The sequence below is a fragment of the Protopterus annectens genome, chromosome 3.part1, assembly GCF_019279795.1.
Source record: "Protopterus annectens isolate FY-2018-M chromosome 3.part1, PAN1.0, whole genome shotgun sequence".
Taxonomy (NCBI): domain Eukaryota; kingdom Metazoa; phylum Chordata; order Ceratodontiformes; family Protopteridae; genus Protopterus; species Protopterus annectens.
The window spans coordinates 42,760,436-42,781,183 of record NC_056732.1 but is presented as its reverse complement, the minus strand read 5'-3'; the positions used below and the strand labels follow the sequence as shown (position 1 = coordinate 42,781,183).

Below are 20,748 nucleotides of genomic sequence, written 5' to 3'. Positions count from 1 at the left end.
TGGGCAAGGTGAAAGGATGTCCCTTGTTGTGGTGACAGGCCTGGGATCACCATCAAAACTCCTGTTGTAGGCAGGGAATTAAAGTTATGAAATACTGCGGCGGTGGTGCTGAGGTAGCATTGTCGCCTCATAGCACGACACTGTCCCGTTCGATTCTCAGCTAGAACGTCTTCTGTGTGGAGGCATACGTGAATGGGGCGTGCCTTCGTTGAAGGTTGTGCGTCAGGGCTGGTAACCCGGTACGTAAAAATCCACTACCAATCATTAGCGGACCGGAGTTCCGCTGTGGCGACCCCTAACTGGGAAAAGCCGAAAAGACACAATTGTCTCCAGGCTGTGACAATGCTGAGTCCAAACATTTTTTTAGATACCATTGTAGTTTCCTCATATGCAGTTTTGCATATGGAATTAGTAGAATGCAGGATGCCATGAAGCCCAGGGCCTGCAGAATTTTTCTTGCAGGAAGCTGGGTTTTTGTTGCCATCATTTGAAAGTAATGAGTCAGTTGCCTTTGTTGGTCTGTCGTGAGATAAGCCATCTGGGCAGTTGTATTTAAGCTTGCACCCAGGAATATTATCTCTTGAGAGGGCACTAGTTTTGATTTCTTTTCGTTTACTGTGTACCCTAGGCAAATTAGCAGTCTTTTTACAAACGCCAGGTGCTTTAGAAGAATGTCCTTGCTCTCTGCTTGAATAAGGCAGTCGTCCAAGTAGGGATATATTTGAATTCCTTTTTGTCTGCAAAATGCAATTACTGGTGCCAGGCATTTTGTGAAGACCCTGGGCGGAGTAGATAAGCCAAAGGGCAGTGCAGAGAATTGGTAATGCATTGAGCCTGCTATGAATCTGAGGTATCTTCTGCAAGGTTGTCTGATTGGAACATGCAGGTATGCCTCCTTGAGGTCCAAAGTAACTAGCCAAGCCTTCTTGCCTAGCATGGGCAGAAGTTGGGCAGAAGTTGCTGAAGTGTCAACATTTTGAATTTTGGAACATCCAGGTAAGTATTTAGGATCGACAGGTCCAGTATTGGTCTCCAGGCTTTGTCCTTTTTGGGTACTAAGAAAAGTCTCGAGTAAAATCCTTGTTCCTGTTCTTGCTGTGGAACTTTTTGAATAGCCCCCATGTCCATAAGAGCAGCAATCTGTTTTTGTGCCTCTACCCATTGGTTTTTGTGGCAGGTCTGGCGTACCTTTTGGTTTTGGAAGCGTGTGGGAGTGGAATCTGTAACCCTGAGAAACAATATTCAGGACCCATTGATCTTGGGTGATCATGTGTCAATTTTTTGAGAAAAGTGCTAGCTTTCCCCCCTAGGGGTGCTGTCAACAGGTAAGTGCTTGGCATTTGCAGAGGGGAAGTCATTGGGACTGTTTCCTATAAGGATGTGATTTGTCTTCCCCTCCTTTGGGGGTTGAAGCACCCCATTGTTTAGGTCTGTAGGAGCCTTGGGGCTGAGATCTGCCTCTTGGGCATCTGTATCTGCCTCTTTGTGGCCTGTCTGACACTGGAAAGGACCAATTTTTTTGAAGGCCAGTTTCTGCTAAATCTAGGTGGTTGAACCTGTAAGAAATATTTTACTGTTTGCATTGACTTTGCTTTATCCTCCATTTTCTTTAACACCTCTTCTGCCTTAATACCAAACATCAGTGTCATGCTGTAATGGAGCATCCAATAATTTTACTTTAACATGGTCAGGTAAACTTTGTTCTTTCAACCAAGCATGTCTTCGAATAACAGAGCCTGTAACTGCGGCTCTACAAGAAGCCTCTAATGAATCAAAACCACATTGCAGAGTATGCTTTCCCACTTGTTCAACTGCATGCAATAAATCCTGCATTTCCTTATTGTCAGGAGTTGCTATATTTGAAATCATTTTCTGTTTTAACAATGACATGAGGTATTGTTGATATTTAAGCATGTGAAACTGACAGTTTAAAGCTCTTACAGCTAAAGTAGCAGAAGTGTAAACCTCCCCCCCCCCCCCCCCATCTGTCCAGAGCTCTGGAATCCCTATCTGAGGGGACAGGATTTTTGGCAGTGGAAGCCTTAACCCCTTCAGGACCCTGAGAAATAGTTTCTGGGTCTGCAGCGGGGGTTTTGTAAAGAAATTTATGAGAGTCAGGGACCCTGTAGTATCTACCTGGCTTGACTGGTGCAGGGGGTAAAGAATCAGGAGACAGTCTGGATTCAGAAAAAAACATCAACAATTTCAAGCACAGGGGGGGGATTAGCCAGGGGCCTGTGCTGAGGCAATAAAATGAAGTCTCTGAGCCTTTTCTTGGATTCTGAATAATCCTGGCTCTCCCAATGGAAATGCTCCCTCATGGTGTGCAGGGTTTCCCCAAAAGAATAATCCTCAGGCGGTGAGGCTGAAGGTATGGAGTCTTCTGCATCAGAATCCTCATAGGGAGGGAGAGAATATCCCTGATCAGAAGAGGAGTCAGAGGAAATGGAAACCTGATCAGAGGAATCATAATCAGTGTCTTGCCTAGGCCTTTTGTCAGGAAGGGGATGGGAACCCCTGATTAAAGTAATAAGGTTTTCGGCCATTTTAAGCATCTGTTTCTTTGGCATGGATGACTGTTCTGGAGAATGCTGCACTTGTTTCCTTGTCTTTAATGGTATTTTTGACTTTGCCTTTGCTGCTGTAGTAGTTTTAATTGTAAGCTGTGAAGGTCTGAAAACACCCTCAGAAGCCGATGCCTGCTCAGCGGCTCCGGACCCATCTGAGGGAATAGTTTCCGTAGGCCCAATACCTTGAGCTTCCACAGGCCTAAGTGTATCCACGTGGCTGTCTGTTACGGCCTACGGCTCTGAGGTAGTGAGTGTCAGGGGCTGTGAAAGCACTTCACTGAGAACCAGCGACTGGCCTAGAACAGGCCTTGTCGTCAGTTTTGGACCTCGGATGCCTGTCCTTTTCTTTGTCTTTGCATTTTTTACAGATTCCAGTCGTTGGTGGTTCCGACGGCATTATGTAATTAAACCTTCGGCCAAAGTAATGTAAAGCAAAATCAGACAGACGTTTAATAGTTCGTTTATTGAATCTAGCACAAAACCGACAACTAGTAACGTCGTGGTCCGGGCCTAGTCAAGGAATACAGTAAGAGTGAAAGTCCTTATGAGGTATTTGCTTCCCAGAAGAAATACAATTATTAACTTTTACTGACATCGGTCTGGAGCAAGAAAAGGTTTCCCCAACGGGGTACTTAGCTTTATTGAAGACTTCGGTTATGAAACTCAATTTTGAAAATCTCAGGAGTCGGTCGACCGGCACTTGCGAACTGCTTTTGCTTCGGGCACCGCGCGGCAAGAAAGACTTAAGAAAATGGCGTCGGTTGCAACTTTTATACCCCTGGCGCACTGACGTCAGGGAAGGAGCGACAGCAACAGACGCCGGACCAAGACTTTGGAACTCGGGCCGACTGCGGGTCGCCTGCCAGCAGGATAACCCAAGTGTAATGACTGCAACAGTGAAACACAATGAACATCTGCAGAAATAAAATCTGATGGATGATTACAGCTAGGCTAGACTCAAAAGAGATGAATAAAATAATCTAGCATTTTTGGTACTGGTCTAGACAATTCAATGGGTTTAAGCCCATACACAATACCCAGGATACAACTCACTTCCATTTCTGAAGGTAAGATTTTTCTGGAGGCTGGTCCTTTGTGACAGTGTTAACGCCATTAAAACATAACTGCCTCCATAGAAAACAAAGCAAGAAATCTGCCTTAGCTGAAGCCTTTACAATGTCAAATAATTAAATGAAATTAGTAACATTTTAAAAAACAAAGAGAAGTAAAACAAGCAAATAATAATGCCCAACAGGGTGTGTGTTAATGTGAAATTAATGCCCACCCAGCGGTGTTGTGAGGCCCGATGCTGCAGGCAGAGTGCCTCTATATCCCTCGAAGAACATTAATTACAAATTAACACATACCCTGGAGGGCATTATTGTGCTTAGAAAATGGGCTTTCTGTAAAATTGCTGTGTTTTACTTATGTATTTTTTTAAGTACTAGCTCAACCATCTCTCTCACTCACGCATACACTTTCACACACAAACACATACACACAGTTTTTTATTTTACTTTTATTTTACACTCAGTAAACGCCAGAAGCGCTGTTTAGTGGGCATAAAACAATGGCCACCATTCAGTTTTCTCAGTCCAAGCTCCACGGTGGCTTGATATGCGGCCATGAAGTGGCAGACTTGTTCTTCTCAGTGGGCATTACTTGTACATTAAACACCCACCCTGCTGGAGAATGCCCGTTCTCCAATCAGGGTACAGATGTACAGTAAAGCCCATATCAAGATAATATAGTACTACAATTTTCTCCAAATACAGTAAATCCTGTACAACATTGATGTCTTTCTAAATTAATATACTGCACTAACGTGAATAAATTCTACAGTATTAGAGAAAAATGTCTAAAAGATTTTTAAAACAAATTAGTGCTGCAGATTAAAACACTATGACAGTATAGTACGATAAAAGTTAACTTTTGGGCTTTTAAACATTTAGGCAAACGAACATGGCATGGCATGGCAGTAACACCTCACAAACATTTTTTTCCTTTACCCGAAAAGCATTTGAGCTGAAAGGCAATGACGGCAGCTTATATCTCAGCACTGCACTGCCTTGCAGTACCTCACCTTATAGTTACAGCAAAATGGCATAAAACGGACAAATACCGGCCCACTGAAATCTGCTTTAATACAATACACATCACTATGCTCTTTTGGTTTTGAATTTTTGAACAGTGAGGCCAGATAAATTATAGGTACCCAAGATAAATAGCAAAGACTCAACTTTCATGGAAAAGTAATAAATCTATGGAATCAGAATTCTACCAATGAAACTGAAAGACTCAGATTTGAGACTGAGGTGAAGTATGCAGCCCTGTTGATGAGTTAGTAGGGCCTGGTGTATGGAAAGAGGCCATACTGGAAGGCAAATTAATTCCAGCAAAAGATGGAACCATGGCTGTTTTGGACAAGAGCGAGCTACACAGATTAGAACACTTTTCTCGCTTTGGTTTAAGAATTTTCTGAATCACTGGTTAACTTAGGAAAAGGAATATAGAATACCTTAATTCCATGGGAAGGAAAAGGTGTCCATCACTCATATTGTATAGTGGTAAATAAGGAAGCATTAGCTTTGAATTTGCTTAAGTATGTGGCAAAAAGTCTGCATGTGGCATTCCTCACTGTACTATTGCTTAAATATCAGTGGGCTTAATTGCCATTCGTATCAGTCTGTTGATGGAATCTAGCAAATGTTTTACTGCATCAAAAAAATGAACTGAACTGCTCAGGAGCCATGAAAAATACTTTCATCTGAAACAAACTTTCACAACAAAATTGCTTTGTCAGGTTGTACAAAATGCATACCAAATTGTTGACTATTGAACATTTATGCTACAAGACCCATCTATAAAACTCTCGACTCATTTCTTAAAGTGCCTTGCCTTTAAAATAGGTTTTAAACTGAAAATGTCATTTATCCCTGGAAAGTCTTGAACCCTAACTGGACTAATTTAGTTGTATTCTTTGCTTTCTGTAGCCGCTTTCATATCACTGCTCCTCAATTTTTCATAAACATACAAAACTGTAATCTAAAATTATGTTGTTCATTAATTAGATACACAAATGTGTTTGTCTCAGCTGATCTCCCGATATCAGATAAATGGTCCCCTCTGCTATTTTAATTTTTTGAAGGTCATTCCTATGTGTACAAAGTAAGACAACTTTGGCAACAGCCTATGTATAACCATGTATTCAGTATATATTTATTAGTTAAGGGTGCACCAATTTTTATTTATGTACTTACTTATTGCTGCACGAGGTGTAAGTTTTGTAACTCTCCTTTTACTTTTTCTATTATAAAACATATCTTGTTCCTTAGAACACTTTGTTTAAAAATGTGCTCTCTTATACATGAAGGCAGATCTTTCTTGTACGTAATCATTTGCCACATCCAGATTTCTCGATCTATGCCAGTGTCTACACATAATATCCAATACAGCTTGTGTACGTCTATTATACTTCAGAAAAACTCGCACTGTATAAAGCAGTGTTCTGAAAAGATGGGTCCATGCATATCATCCATTTCTGATATAACCTCTTGTTTTCTTTTGTTCCAACATATTCATACTGTAACCCCTGCCTAAACCTCCAACAACTTCCTCAATTTGCACATTTAAAATTAGTCTTGATGTACAAAGCATTTGTCCTTTAGCTAGACTTTTTTAAAAACAAAAGGGAGTTGCATGCTTGTAACCACGTAAATAATATTGTTTCCTCACATTTTCTTTGTTCTTTAGTATTTAAAGCTCTCAAACCTACCTTACTAATACAAATAGCTAAAAGACCATTTTACTTGTTGATACATTTACCTTAAATTTTCACAAAAACATCTACACTTCCAGTTAAATAATTTATAAAACATGTCAGTTCAGTTTGTACTACCCCAGACCACGAAGATATCAGTGAACCTCTGATAAAATAAGACGGATCTTAAAAAGTATTAGTATTAGAAAATATAACCTTCTCTTCCCACACAGCCATTCTCAAGTTTGTACAAGTGTTGGCTAATGGCGTACCCATAGCTACTCCTTTTAACTGGTGGCAATGGCTACTCTTCTATGGGAAGACATTATTCTTTACAATTATGTCCATAAATGCGCAATAGTTGTTGACCACTAAATTTGTAAGATTAGCCTACTAACTCAAAAATGGTCTCATACATTCAATCCCATATTCATTAGGGATTACCATGAATAAAGAGTCTACATCTAGCATCACAAACAGGTAAGATCCTTCTTTTTGTGTGTACCACTCATACAGCTGCTTCAAAAAAATCATGGATATCCGACAGGTTAAAAAGTCCTCCATGCTATGCTCCAACCCTCCAGTGGATAGTATTGGTCTCATAGGTGGGTCATTCAGATCCCAATGTTTTTTTGGAATCCCATAGTGAAGAGGTATTAGAGCATCTGAAACATAAAATAGTTTAAATCTTCCAATGTGACTGAGCCATCTCCATCCAGATCGTACATTTCCATGTTTATCTTGCTCGCTATGTTTGTGACCTCATGTTTAGTAATCCTAGCATAAACCTCCCCCATCACATAATATTGATCATCCTGTTGTAATGACAAAACAATTATGTTGCAAAACCTTGTTGTTTGTAATAAAAGCATTTACCACGATTCCTGAGTGGTTCATTTTTTGGATACTGCGCGTCTGGTGCCATTCACTAAGGATTTGCCTTTGCTAGTCATTAGTTTGGAAATGTTCTATTGTCTTGGAAGATGTACTGCTAACCATAAAAATGTTGTACTCAACAGCCCAGTTCCAACTCAAAGGTTTCTTCACAAGAGTTCAAATTATATCATGCCCAGTTGCTAGCATTGCCAGCTCGGACTTCAAAATGACCAAGTGAAAAGGTTGTCCTGAAAGGCTGCCAAGGATCTATACAGCCCTGCTGGTGTAGTGGTGAGCCCTGGTGGTACAGAGGTATGCAGAGTTGCCTTCCAAGCAGTTAACCCAAGTTCAATTCCCGGCCAATGCAAGAAGTCTGTACATTTGCACTAGGTGGGATTGCCATAAATGTTAAGGTATTTGCCTCACAGTCATGAGTTACAGGATTTGATTCTCACTTATGGTTATTGCCTAGGCTTAAACCTTGTACGCGCCTATTAACCTGTACAGAGCTCTCACTTACCATGTGTGTTGATGAAAATAAATATTTCTTGATGCGTTCAGCTGTCCTAAACTGAGAGGTCAATGAAGTATCCTTCCCAAATCATTTATGGAAACCTTGCTATCATTTGCGGAGACACTTCTGAAGGAGGAAAGGGCACTTATTTGGAAAAGTTATCTGAAACTTTTCACTGATTCAGGCAGTGGGATCACAGTCATCAGGAATGACATAATTACCTCCACACATTCCTGAGATCACAATATGGCCTTATATAGAGCCTTAAATGAGGAACTAGAAAAATTCAGCAATGAATATGACCCAGAGCTCTTAGGTTCTGCCTTGCTGCTACTGCACCCATTGTAGAGAAAGCTTTCCAAGACTGGATTCTCTGTTTCTCCTCGAGTAGGAAAACTTAAATTTGAGTACAGAGTATAACTAAATAAGACGGTCACACATTTTTGTAATGTACAGTGTTGCCCCAGAATGACCCACTGAAAGCGTTTCTCTGATTTGGTATAATAACCGTTTACAAGACTTAACTATCCACAGGTAAATCATCCAAGTTTAAACATTGTGTTCTGTTTCCTGAGGTATTAAAAAGTATAGTGTGAACATGTTCAAATAAGATCACTACTGCAATATGAATTATGCTACAGGAGAATGTCCACAATTCTGGTCTGCTTTTCATAGCTTTTAAACATCTTCTCCCTACATTGTGGGAATTAGTGGGAGACAGGCAGCCTATACTTGCAGCATATGGGGGGTGTGCCCACATGAATTTACCATATTCACTGTGAAGGATCACTGATGCAGTATGAATAGTAAAGGTGAGAAAAGTGTTAAAGCAGTGCAGCAGCTGGACAGAAGCTGAAGCAGTTGGAATGCACAAGTTCTGCAGAACTGCAGCAGCGAATCTTGCCCTACTCCTGGACAACACGTCCAGCATGCAGAATGTGTGAATGGGATGTCCATGTTGCCACCTCTCAAATATTTTTTGATGAGGCATTCATGAGAAAAGGCTGCTGTAAAAGAAGCTGCCCCTGTGGAGTTGGCTCTAATCTGGCCTTGTAAATTTACCAAAGTAGTCATTGTCAGAAGTTGTACAAAATGGAGTCCCCCCGTTGGAAAGGCATGCAGAAGACCTTTGAGCCACTGGATGGAGAATGCATCTATCATTGGGGCGGTCTTTCATGGGGCAGCTGGAGCAAAACTTGGAATCTACTAGTGACGCAAACAGATCTAACTTTAAAAGCACTTGGGTTTAATTTCCACTCATGGAGACTGGCTCAGACCTACTTAATCCACCATAACATTCTCTGCCAACAGAATATAATAAGCAAGAAGACAAATGTTCTGTTTTGAAGTCAGATCCGAAAACAACATGGCTATATTGCACAGAAAAGCAAGTTCCTCCTTGTCTGTTGCTATACCATACCACTCTATTATAAGGCTATGCTCACCAGGTATTCACACCATTCTTATGGCTAGAAGGCAAAAAGATGAACAACGCCTTTGTGATACTGCTATGCCTGTTCTTACCCCCTGCTATTCAAGTGCCCCGCATAGTCCCGACACCCATGTGTTTCCCCACAACCCAGGCAAAAGGGCAGTATGGTATCCATTGGGCTTTGCAAAAGTCATTTCTGGACTGGTCCTTACTTGCAACAATAAACAATAAAATTCCTGTTAAGATACCCATTCCAGAGAGTGAAGGTGCTAGCCTGATGTTTCTTGACATTTAACCATTTGAGGGACCATGATAATTGAAGACACACAGCCCATACCCTTCAGGGCAGTTTCTGCAGTCAAAAAGTATAGCAGCTACCCAGGAAAAGAAGAAACCGAGAACTGCTATCTTCTCTTGTAAGAACAGTCTGCATACGTTGCATCCAAGAGACACTTGTGAGATCAGACTTATGGGATAGTCATGGTGTGGTAAAGCATCGGTCAATGTACATCAAGACCTTGGCAACCTTTTCCAGAACTTTACCTGAACTAGACAACCATTTGGCTAAAGATGGACGCAAGTGCCTTGCGACCTACAGTGGGTAAAGAGAGAGTGGGTTTCTCAAAGGATAAGGGAGGTAAACTGGAAATGTTCTAATCCTGACACAAACTGAAGGTATTTTCGGTCTTCCCTAAAGATGCAAATAAGAAGGTATCCATCTTTCAGGGTCAGTGTAAACATGAATGCTCCTGGAAGTAGATCAGGAAAAAAAGACTGGAGGGTAAGCACCTCAAATTTCTTTACCATCAAAAATGTATTTAACCATAACAGGTCCAACATGGTCCTACACTGTCCATCTTTTCTAGGAACCAAAAACAGCATAGGGAAAACCTATGCATTTGTTCTGATAAAGGAACTCCTACAGACGCCAAGGGAAGCATACCTTTTAAGATGGGTTCTGCCAAGTCTATATAGTCCGAAGGAATAAGAGGCATTTCCGTAACAGGTGGAATGTTACGGAGCTTAGATCTGTACACACTGTGATGTCCTATACCCAATGATCTGTGGTCCACTAAAACAAATGGGTTCTAAAAATGGACAGTCTGCCTCCTAACTGGTGAAGAGAGGACAGAAGAAACGAGAGAGGACGAGAGATGTATCCAGAACCTGGGGTACCCTCTTGATGAGTGAGGAACCATACCTGACTGCTTACATTGGCGTCTGCCATTTGCCCAGTCATATCTCAAAATATATTCTTTTACGTGGACTGGTGTGTGTGGGACTGCTTGTTGTAGAACGGCTAAATGTTTGCAATAAAACTTTCTGCTGTACTTCAGATTTAAATAATGAAATTGCTGTTTTAAGGTCTGTACAGTCCTACTTTTTTCCTCTAGTTTTTTGGATTTCTCTGTGATGGAAGTCCAAAAAATTCTTGCTCAAGAAATATTTAGTAGTAGTTCTGCTCCAAATACATGGGGACATGCATTTAGGTTTCTTTAAATGCTTCTGGAAGGAGAAATAAGAATACTGATTCAGAGTGATCATTCTGAATTTCAGCACACACAAAAAGAGGCTGAGCTTGCATACATTTAAGATTTCTCTCCAAAGGCCTTCTCTCTTGGGTATTAGAGAGTCTAAAATGAAATCTAGAAACAACAGAACATCGACATTTGTACTGCAACAGAGACCTGGTTCAAGGCAACAGAACGCACCCCTGCACTACCAGGCTATAACTCATTCCACGCCTTTCGGCCCCAGAACTTGGACCGAAGCTCCAAAGGTGGTGGTGTTTCCATATTCATAAAGAATGCACACACCTCCAGACTGGTAGCCCAACATAACGCATCGGAGCTACTTCAGGTGCAGCTAACACTGGGTAAGACCGAGATTCAGGTCATAGCCTGCTACAGGTCCCCAACCATGTTCCAAGACTCAGACTCCACATTCCTAAGCACCCTGGAGAATATCAGGGTCCAACCTAACACACTCATACTGGGCGACTTCAACTACCCCTCCATTAACTGGGGAAATTAGTCATGTACCAACACACCTGCCCAATGTTTCTTGGAATTCATTAATTCCAATGCCCTGGACCAACTCGTTCATACCCCCACTAGAGTAGCAACATCCTTGATCTGGTCATTACTAACATGGGCGACCATTGCCTTATACCATTAGTCAACTCCTCCCTGGTTAAATCAGACCACAAAATAATCACCTTGGAAATCCATCCACCCCCCCCCCTCCCCGCAAAGGTAACCACCATAAAAAACTTTTCCAAAGCTAACTTTGGGCTCCTAACAACAGAGGTGGCTAACTTCAAGGCACCCATGCAACTGGAGAACAGCTGCATGACCACCGAATCATACACTAATGCCCTGTGTGAACACGTACACAAATGCATGGATCTCACCATACCCAATAGAACCAAGAAAAAAAAAAAAAAGGAAGTCAATCTGGTGGTCCCCTGCCATAAACAAACTCTACAATAGGAGGAGGAAACTGATGCAGAATAAGGTGAAGTCCTGTCATCAAATCCTCTAAAGCAAACTATGAAAACAGAATTGCAGCAGACAGCAAAGACAACCACAAGGCCTTCCGTAGTTATGTAAAGAATCTCCACGGCAATACCCAGATCTGTTCACAGCTACTGCACAATGGCACCTCCTATACAGAGCCAGATATTCCCAATATTCTGGCCGACAGATTCAGTGCCAACTTTACCCCTCTCACCCACCACCAAAGGACAAATCACAACATGAGTAGACTGCCAGGCACCCAGTATTACTGCTGCATAGGTTAAAACAGCACTGTCTAAGGCCAACAATACAGCTTCTATGGGACCTGACAATATCCCTGGCTGCATTCTACATGAACTACAGAATGAACTGGCACCTCACCTGTGTGCCCTGTTCAATCACAGTCTCACCTCAGGCTTTGCCCTTACCGAATGGTGTACTGCTACAGTCATCCCAGTCCACAAAGGAGGAGTGACTACAGACCCTGGGAACTATCGCCCCATTAGCCTGACAAGTTTGATATGCAAAGCTATGGAATGCATCATCATGGACCTAAATAAACAAGAATATAGGGAATCTCCAAACTCTGGAGATTCCACACAGTTTGGTTTTGTGAAGGGTAGATCATGCCTGCTCAACCTAATCAAATTCTTTGAGTCAGTTACCAGAGCTGTGGATAAAGGCAAGGTGGTTCATACAGCCTACCATGATCTGGCCAAGGCCTTTGATACCATTCCCCATTCAGGAATCATAGAAAAACTCACTAATCCAGGCATCAATCCCTATATCACTAGGGGAGTTGCAAACTGGCTCACAGATAAAACCCACAGTGTGAAAGTAACTGACTCCAAGTCAGACCGCCGGCCAATCACAAGTGGAGTCCCACAGGGTTCAGTCCTGGGTCCTCTCCTGTTTGGTATCTACTTCTCTGAAGTTCAGGCCAACACAAAGGGACTCTGGCTGACAAAGTTCACAGACTATTGCAAGTTGGGAGCCATAATTAACTCCCCAAGTGATGCCGACATCCTAAAGAAAGGCCTCAATGAGATCAACGACTGGTGTCAGAACCATGGCTTTAAGTTCAATGCCAAAAAATGTGTCGTCATCCCCTTTGGGAAAAAAACAGTTCCCATGAATTCCCAGATCAAGGTAGTCCACTGAACACAGAAGGCGTTATATAAGAGATAGGTTGACCGCAACCTCTCTTTTGACCACCACATTGCTACTGTGGGGTCAGAAAGTCTTTCTATGTGGCACATCTCATTACTAAGGGTTTTGCATCCAGGAAGAAAGAGGTCATTGTCTCCCTCTACTCCTCCCTCATTACGCCAATTATCGCGGACAATGCCCCATTTGGCATGTACCTCACTAGACACCTGCAACAACTGAAGAGGTCATAAAAGTACCTCACAAAGAGGATCCTGGGCCTTAAACACTTGTCCTATATGGGCAGACTAAAAAAAAACTCCAACTATTCTCTGTCTCACATCGCCTACTTAGAGGTGATCTCTGCTTGACTTACAAAGCCATGTCTGACCCAGCTCCATTAGAAATGCTACATCTAAAGAAATCCCAATCCTTCTGCACTACACGCTCCAGAGACCTTGACCTAATTACCACAATCAACAGAACAAGCTGGAGAGACAGGTTCATAACCCAGAGACTGCCCATGCTATGGAATAGACTTCCCATACATGTCAAGCGGAGCGCCTCACTGGCCCTCTTCAAGAGAAATCTTGATGAGTGGATGGGAAAAAGAAAATTCACCCCGGAGATCACTCCAGTGGCTCTACTCAACAGAGGCACTGGGAACGAAGGTCAGGTGGCATGATGCCAGGGTAATCCTATGGGCTAGGTTTGTAAAGGCTCTAGGGCCATTAGCCTAGTACACACCTATGAACCTATGAAATAAATATACAGCCCTTATGTCCCCATGGGGCCTTTTCAATGGTTCCATGTTGCCATAGCTGCTCAAGGAAAGAGCCAACTAAGTCAGGCTAGTTCAACAAGGAAAGGCATCCTTGGGAAGGATGAGAGACTCCACAACTCTATCTTGCACTCTGAAGAGCTGATACTTAGGACCCATCTGTCTGAGGTGATTTTTGATTAGATGTCCCCGAGTAAACTTAGATGATTGCCAAGGCATGAAGAAAGAGGGATACGATGCTGTTGAAAAGGGAGTCAGACTTCTGGACATTTTACCCTGCCACTTTTGCTTTTCTACACCCTTTTGTCCTAGCCTGTTGGCCTTTGGTTTGGTAACTGTAAAACACTATAACTAAAGTAAACAGGAATCATTAGTGGCTTGGACACCTGGTAGAAGGGCACAGGGGTCAATCAATGGCTTGGACACCTACAAGGACATGAATGATGAGGCTTGGTCTGTTTACCTTGCTTTGATGAGAGGAGCTGAGGAATGTCCTCAAGACCCACTTTCTGTAGTGGGATTCTCATGAAGACCTCAGACAGCACTGTGGTGCTCATCTTCAATGGTCAGGATTATTTGATCACTTCACATGTGGAAGCATAGACATGCACTGCAAATGGTCACTGCACCCTTGTACACCAATGAGCATGCTCAGGGAAAGAGCTAGGGCTTCACCTTTGTAGTGGATGGCACTGTTCGCAATACACATCCCTCCCTAGGGAATGAAGAGGTCATAGGAGTTTTGAACAAGGGGACAAAAAGGGCCAACAGAACTGCCACGAGGGATGCCTTGATGGTCAGAAAGGACTAGAACAAAAATATAGCCAAAAATCTCTCAAGTCAGGGTGGGTAAACAAACATTTGGAGAGGAGGGTTAGCTTTCCCCAGACATTTCCTGATAGTAGCTATATAAGTAAGTATGGATTATGCATTTTAAGGGTCTCACTCTTTATCTCTACCATTAGTGGCTCCAGCTGTCTGAGTATCTCAGCTTGGTAATCTACTTTGTGTGACAGGTAATGGATGGCCCTGAAGGCCAAGGTGACCAACATATGTATCTTCCTCCTTAAATCTAGAAATGTGACTTTCCCCTCTTGTTAGGGAGAGAGTGTTGGGGCTTGGCAGCAACTTAAACCCTTGAGCAACATCCACAGATGTACAAGAATTCCATACCAGACCTATGATCACAAGTATTGGTAGGCTTTTTGTACTTTATACAACCAGTCAGGTTTTTTTTCTTTGTGTAAAGGGGGGCAGCTGCCCGTTTCTAAAGACATCAGAAAAAACATCCTCAAATGCCTCAAAAATTGGTGGAACCACTGAGGGCTTTGGTTCCACTAAACCCAAGAAGTCCAAATATCTATCTGAAGTTCAAAGATTGACAGTTTCTGTAAAAGAAATGTCTTTCAAAGGGATTCAGATGAAATGATCTGGGTTGCCCATATCATAACCAATGGAAAAGGCAAATCAGAAGCATGTGGAGGGTTGGCTTCATTAACCAAGCAGCAATCAGACTCCTTGTAGTGATAAGAAAATATTTTCTTTTTAGTAGGCTGCGACTCTAGTGTGCAAGGAAGTGAATTTCCTCATTGTGAGTTTTAATGTGCAGGGAGGTTGGATGGACATGTGCATCTTGAGGGACATGCACTTATTTGGGTACACTCACATGGTTTGGGTCCCCTTGTGGTGATTGGGAAACAACTGAGCAGTGCTGTCTACTGTCTGTGGATGTGAACGTCTTACTATTGTTAGATCCTCACAAAAAATGGGCTGGGTGCCAGGGGTGGACAAAGCAAGAAAAAACACCCCTCAGTTGGCAGCAGTATGAAGTCGACTCACTGACCCCATGGGGTCGGAGTTCATCTGTAGACAATTAAGGTGGATCAGCATACTCCGTGAAAAAGGAAAATCCCTGAAGAAGCTGACGGTCACCTGTAGGAAACCACAAATAGAAGCTGTGCCTGGGTCGAGTGCCACTCCTATCCAAAGGCAAATGTATGCATTCCTCTGTAGCAGACAAATCACCCTGCTTCAAGACATTCGCAAAGCTCTTTCCACTGCAACCCCTTTGTCTGAAATTTTACAGCAGCAGTGATCTACACAAAGAATGCTTACAAACCTATTCTTGAGGCCAGACAGACTTTAACCTAGAAAAGTTTACAGACGTCTACTGAAAAGCTGAACAGTCTACAAGACAAAAAAAAAGCATTTTAAAGTAGGCAGGAAGTCAAAAGCTAAGATTAATGAATGCCCCTGGACTTCTGACATTTGAAAGAGGGTTCAAAACTAACACAAACTTAGACCAGCATTATGTCTCAAACTCCTCCCTTAATCATATTAGTTGACCCTCTCAACCGACTGCATTAGACTCTATGATTGATACCGGAGAGATTTACTACATGAATATATAACCAAAAAATACAAATCTGAGAACTAATGTGACTAGCGCACACATTCCCTGCAATCCAGCCAGGGACGGTATTTGGCAAAAGAGTGAAGCTCAAACGGGCATACTGAACCAGTCATGGACCACATTAACTAGGTAAAGGTCAAACTAAAACTGAAGATCAAAATACCAGCACTGCTAGCATAGAGGAATAAAGCCCTGATTATGGCCCCAGTGGCCAAAGATCACTTTGTGACTAACATCTTAAGGGGTTGGGAGCAGACTGGGACCATCTAGTGGCACAGATCTTAGGAGAAGGGTGGCAGACACAAAGGATAGCTCCGGGGCAGGCACTGGGCAACCAAACTGCAAGCTCCCCTTTCATAGGGCGGACATAGTGGTTACTGCAATAATGTAGGTCTCTTTCTCACCCAGCAGAGGGTTTAGAGCCATACAAAATACTAACTGCCAGGATGTCCGCTAAGGCTCAAAAATCACTGTTGAGGATGCCTGTATGATGCCTTCATCCACAGTGGGGAATACCAAAGATGGGGAAACAAATGGGTCTGGCTAATAACGGGAGGCTTGAGGGGTGATAATCACAGTAGAAAAAAAAAAAATCATACAAAAAACTGAAGGATCAAAACTCCAGAGAACTTCTGCATTTCTGAAGCTGAAACAAATCCAAACAGGTATTCATTTTTGCTCAAATTTGGAAGGCTCACTTCTTCGATGGCAGTAAACCATAAACTACGCTTTCAGTTTTAAATGCATGCCTTTGCATTTATTTTCATATTAGTCCAATGAAGTGCAATCTTTTTGATGCAAAATGTAAGAATTACAAATTCACCTCCCAAAATTTCAGCTGCCTTTTTGCTTGAATCACTTAAACACTGATTAAAGGAAACTTAACAGCGGCAGTAATCAAATTGTAAAAACACTTGTAGACTTGCTCAACAGGAACTTACTTCAAAGTCTCCGCATGAAGAGAATTAAAAACTTGATTGCAGTTCCTAGACAAATAAAAACAGACACCGTGAACTGCATATCCAGATAGGAGCACTTGAAATTAACATGGCATGCACATGCAATGCTAGCTATCCAGAATTTAGCATTTAAACCAAAACCTATAGAACCAGACATTGTTGGAACACTGTTTTCATCGTCACACTGGAAGTCTGCACTGCAACTCCTAAGTTGTATCCACAGTCTTTGGGACAAAATTATGTTGCATCTTCACAGCTCAAACAAATGTTACCTCTAAAACTATGTTACTAAATAAATAAGCAACAAACTAATCTTTGCAGCGGTCGTATTCATTACTTTCTAGAACTTGAGCATTACTTTTATGTCACAATAAGCATAGTGTATATTATTATTTTTTTTTAAACAGCTTGTACTATTTTTATTTTACATTTGTTAACCGGGCTGGTCTACCTGGATATATTTCCATTTTCAGCAGAGGCCCGGGGAGAAAAGCTCCAACAAGAAAACAAAAAGAGAAAAAAAAAAAAAAGTAACAATTAAAATGTAATTCCATGCTTAAAAAGGAGAAAAAAAAAAAAAAAAAAAGGTATCTTCATTAACTCAGTACAAGCTACCAACGCAGTGTCAGATGCATTTCTGTCATCCATCTGGGAAGTTACGTACAAGGCTAAGTAGCCCTACGTTGCAGAGATATTTAGATAACTGGAAATTATAACTAGCAGTACATGAGCAATACTTAATATCCTCTTTAACGACACTAGACCATGGCCAAGTATTAATGCAGCTGTGTTGGAAGCTTTAAGATGGAATCTTTCAATAGCTTGTACATAGCATGGTTTTGCATTTTTTAAATGTAAACACGAACAAGTAATGTAAGACTCCTAGAGAGGTCACTAGGCTGATCCTACAGAACCCCTAGAGTTAACATTTAGTTATGTACTCACCATAACTTCAGATGTTTGGGATCCATCTCACCTACATTCTGAACTGATGGGTTTGGAGCCGATCCCTCGGCTCCGACTCGGCACGCTTATGCTATAGAGCGAGGCCTCTAATTGGCTGAGCTATCTTTATCCCAGGATGTACCACCACTAATCCCCCAGATCTTGTTTGTCCGCATTCATGCACACATGCACAACTTGGTTATATAACATTGTTAGATGTTTCAAGATGAAACAACAGGATTCGGACCTTCTGATATCCTCTGATCTCCAAGGAAGGGGGAAGGAGGGTGGGTTATTGGGAATGTAGATGGATCCCAAACATCTGAAGTTATGGTGAGTACATAACTAAAAGATGTTATGTGATCCTATCTCGCCTACATTCTGAACTGATGGGACAGCGTCCCAAGCACCTAAATCCCGGGTGGCTCATTGGAAAACACTCCTGAGCACTGTGGAACCAAATGAAGCTCGTCCTCTAGATGCCACATCTAATTTGTAGTGGGAAATGAAGGTGTGCGGGGAAAACCATGTAGCCGCAGCACAAATGTCACTAATAGCAAGCTTAGAATGAAATGCTACCGAAGTAGACATAGCCCTTGTAGAATGAGCCTTGACAGAGGTTGTAAGCTCTTTGTTAGAAAAAACATATGCTTGAGTAATACAGTCCCTGATCCATTTGGCAATAGTGACCTTTGTGACAGCGTTGCCCAATCTGTTATCTGCAAAGGATACCAACAACTGATCTGTTTTCCTTGTTTGTTTGGTCCTGTCTAAATAAAAACGTAACTGTCTGTGGACATCTAGTGTGTGGAATATGAACTCCGCTTTGTTAGAGTATTTCGGGAAAAAAACTGGAAGCTCTAACGATTGTTGTAAGCAGAAAGTAGAACAAACTTTAGGAACAAAGGAAGGATTTGGTCTGAGGGATACTCTGTCTTTATGAAAAACTAAGTACGGGGGTTTCACTGACAAAGCTTGAAGCTCTGAAACTCTTCTGGCAGAAGTAATCGCCACCAGAAAGGCTGTCTTCCATGATAAAAACTTTAGATCACATGTAGCTGCTGGTTCAAAGGGGAAAGAAGTCAAAGCGCGTAACACTATATCGAGATCCCATGAAGGTGCAGGATGAGAAATCGGAGGTCTTAATAGAGCAGCACCTTTCAAGAAGGTCTTACACAATCTGTTGCTCATTAAAGGAGGGTCTGTGGATTCGTGAAAATTAGAAATTGCTGCCAATTGTACTTTGATGGTAGAAACTGAAGAGCCTTGATTGAAAAGAGAGGTCAGAAATTTTAGTACTTCTGCCACGGGAATAGAAATGGGGTCCAGGCCCCGGAGTTGAGCCCAAATAGCAAACCTTTTCCATTTGCTAGAATACAGTTTCTTTGTAGCAGACTTATGGGCCGAAGATAATGTGTACAACATCTGAATCCAATGCCTGGCTCCTGACTATCGTCGGAAGAGGAGGAGCCAAGCCGTCAACTTTAAGGTGTGTAGGGACTGGTGGAACAGTCCCGACTGATGAACCAGTAGGTCTGGTATCTGATCCAGAAGCCATGGACCTTCCAGGGCATGTTTCCGAAGATAGGGGAACCACGCTTGATGATTCCAGTAAGGAGCAATCAAGATCATTTTGCTCCCCAAGAGAGATGCCTTTTGAATTACCCTGGGGAGGAGTGGAACTGGAGGGAAGGCATAAAGCAAGCCGGTGGGCCAAGGATGGACTAATGCGTCCATGGGGCTCTTCCCCAGAGCCGGGATTAGGGAGAAAAATTCCTTGCACTTCGCATTCAGAGGAGTGGCGAAGAGGTCGCAACACGGAACTCCCCATTCGCTGAAAATCTGACTTGCCACTGCCATATTCCGAGACCATTCGTGAGGGGAGAGGATTGTTCTGCTTAATCTGTCGGCTATGACATTGGACTTGCCCGGTATGTGAGTAGCCACTAGGAAGCGTTTGGTCGAGACTGCCCATTCCCAAACTCTCATGGCTTCTCTGCAAAGAGGATAGGATCTGGTCCCTCCCTGTTTGTTCAGGTACCAGACAACTGACATGTTGTCTGAGTGAACAGCGATTACGCCCTGGGGGAGATAATCGTGAAGGGCTTGAAGGGACAGGAGTACTGCCCTCATTTCTAGGATGTTGATATGAAGAAGAGCCTCTTCCGGGTGCCATTTGCCTTGGACTGACCTGCCCAGGGAATGCCCCCCACCCCATCTGGGAGGCGTCCGTGGTCAAGAACAAAGGGTCGTCCCTGATCCAAATTGGAGGGCACTAGCCACCAGCGAAGGTCCCGTTTGCAAGATTCCGTGATCCATATGAGGTGACTGAGAGGGAGTTCCTGAAAGGACCACTGGGCTGAAAGAAGCCACTGGAGGATTCTCATGTGCAACCTTGCCAAGGGAACTAGAAGAACTGTTGCTGACATGGATCCCAATAACTGCAGGACCATTCTGGCTGGGGCTTTGGATCTGGGAAGTAAGGCTCGAACTTGGTTTTGTATGGTTTGAATTCTGTCCGAAGGTAGATAGACCCGCATTTGGATTGAGTCTATCTCTACCCCTATGAATCTTATTCGTCGAGATGGCCGCAATACAGACTTTGGCTAATTGAAGGTGATTCCAAGGGAATTGCCCAGTAAGATAGTGGCTTGTAGGCTCCGCCGAAGTAGATGCTTGGAGGTGGCAGTTAGGAGCCAGTCGTCTAGATACGGAAACACCTGGAATCCTAGACTTCTCAGGTGAGCAGTCACTACTGCCAAGCACTTGGTGAACACCCTGGGGGCTATGGTGAGACCAAAGGGCAGCGCACGGAACTGAAAATGACTGCCTC

At 42.7% G+C, this 20,748-nt stretch overlaps 1 protein-coding gene across 2 annotated transcripts in view; it reads right to left on the bottom strand.

The window, feature by feature from the left end:
- ANKRD12 (ankyrin repeat domain 12) overlaps nt 1-20,748 on the bottom strand; it is a 1,254,496-nt gene that overhangs the window by 892,467 nt on the left and 341,281 nt on the right. For both annotated transcript variants that reach the window (XM_044066536.1, XM_044066537.1), the window contains exon 3: nt 16,953-16,997. The gene's annotated coding sequence lies outside the window, so the exon portion shown is untranslated. The remainder of the gene's footprint in view (nt 1-16,952; nt 16,998-20,748) is intronic.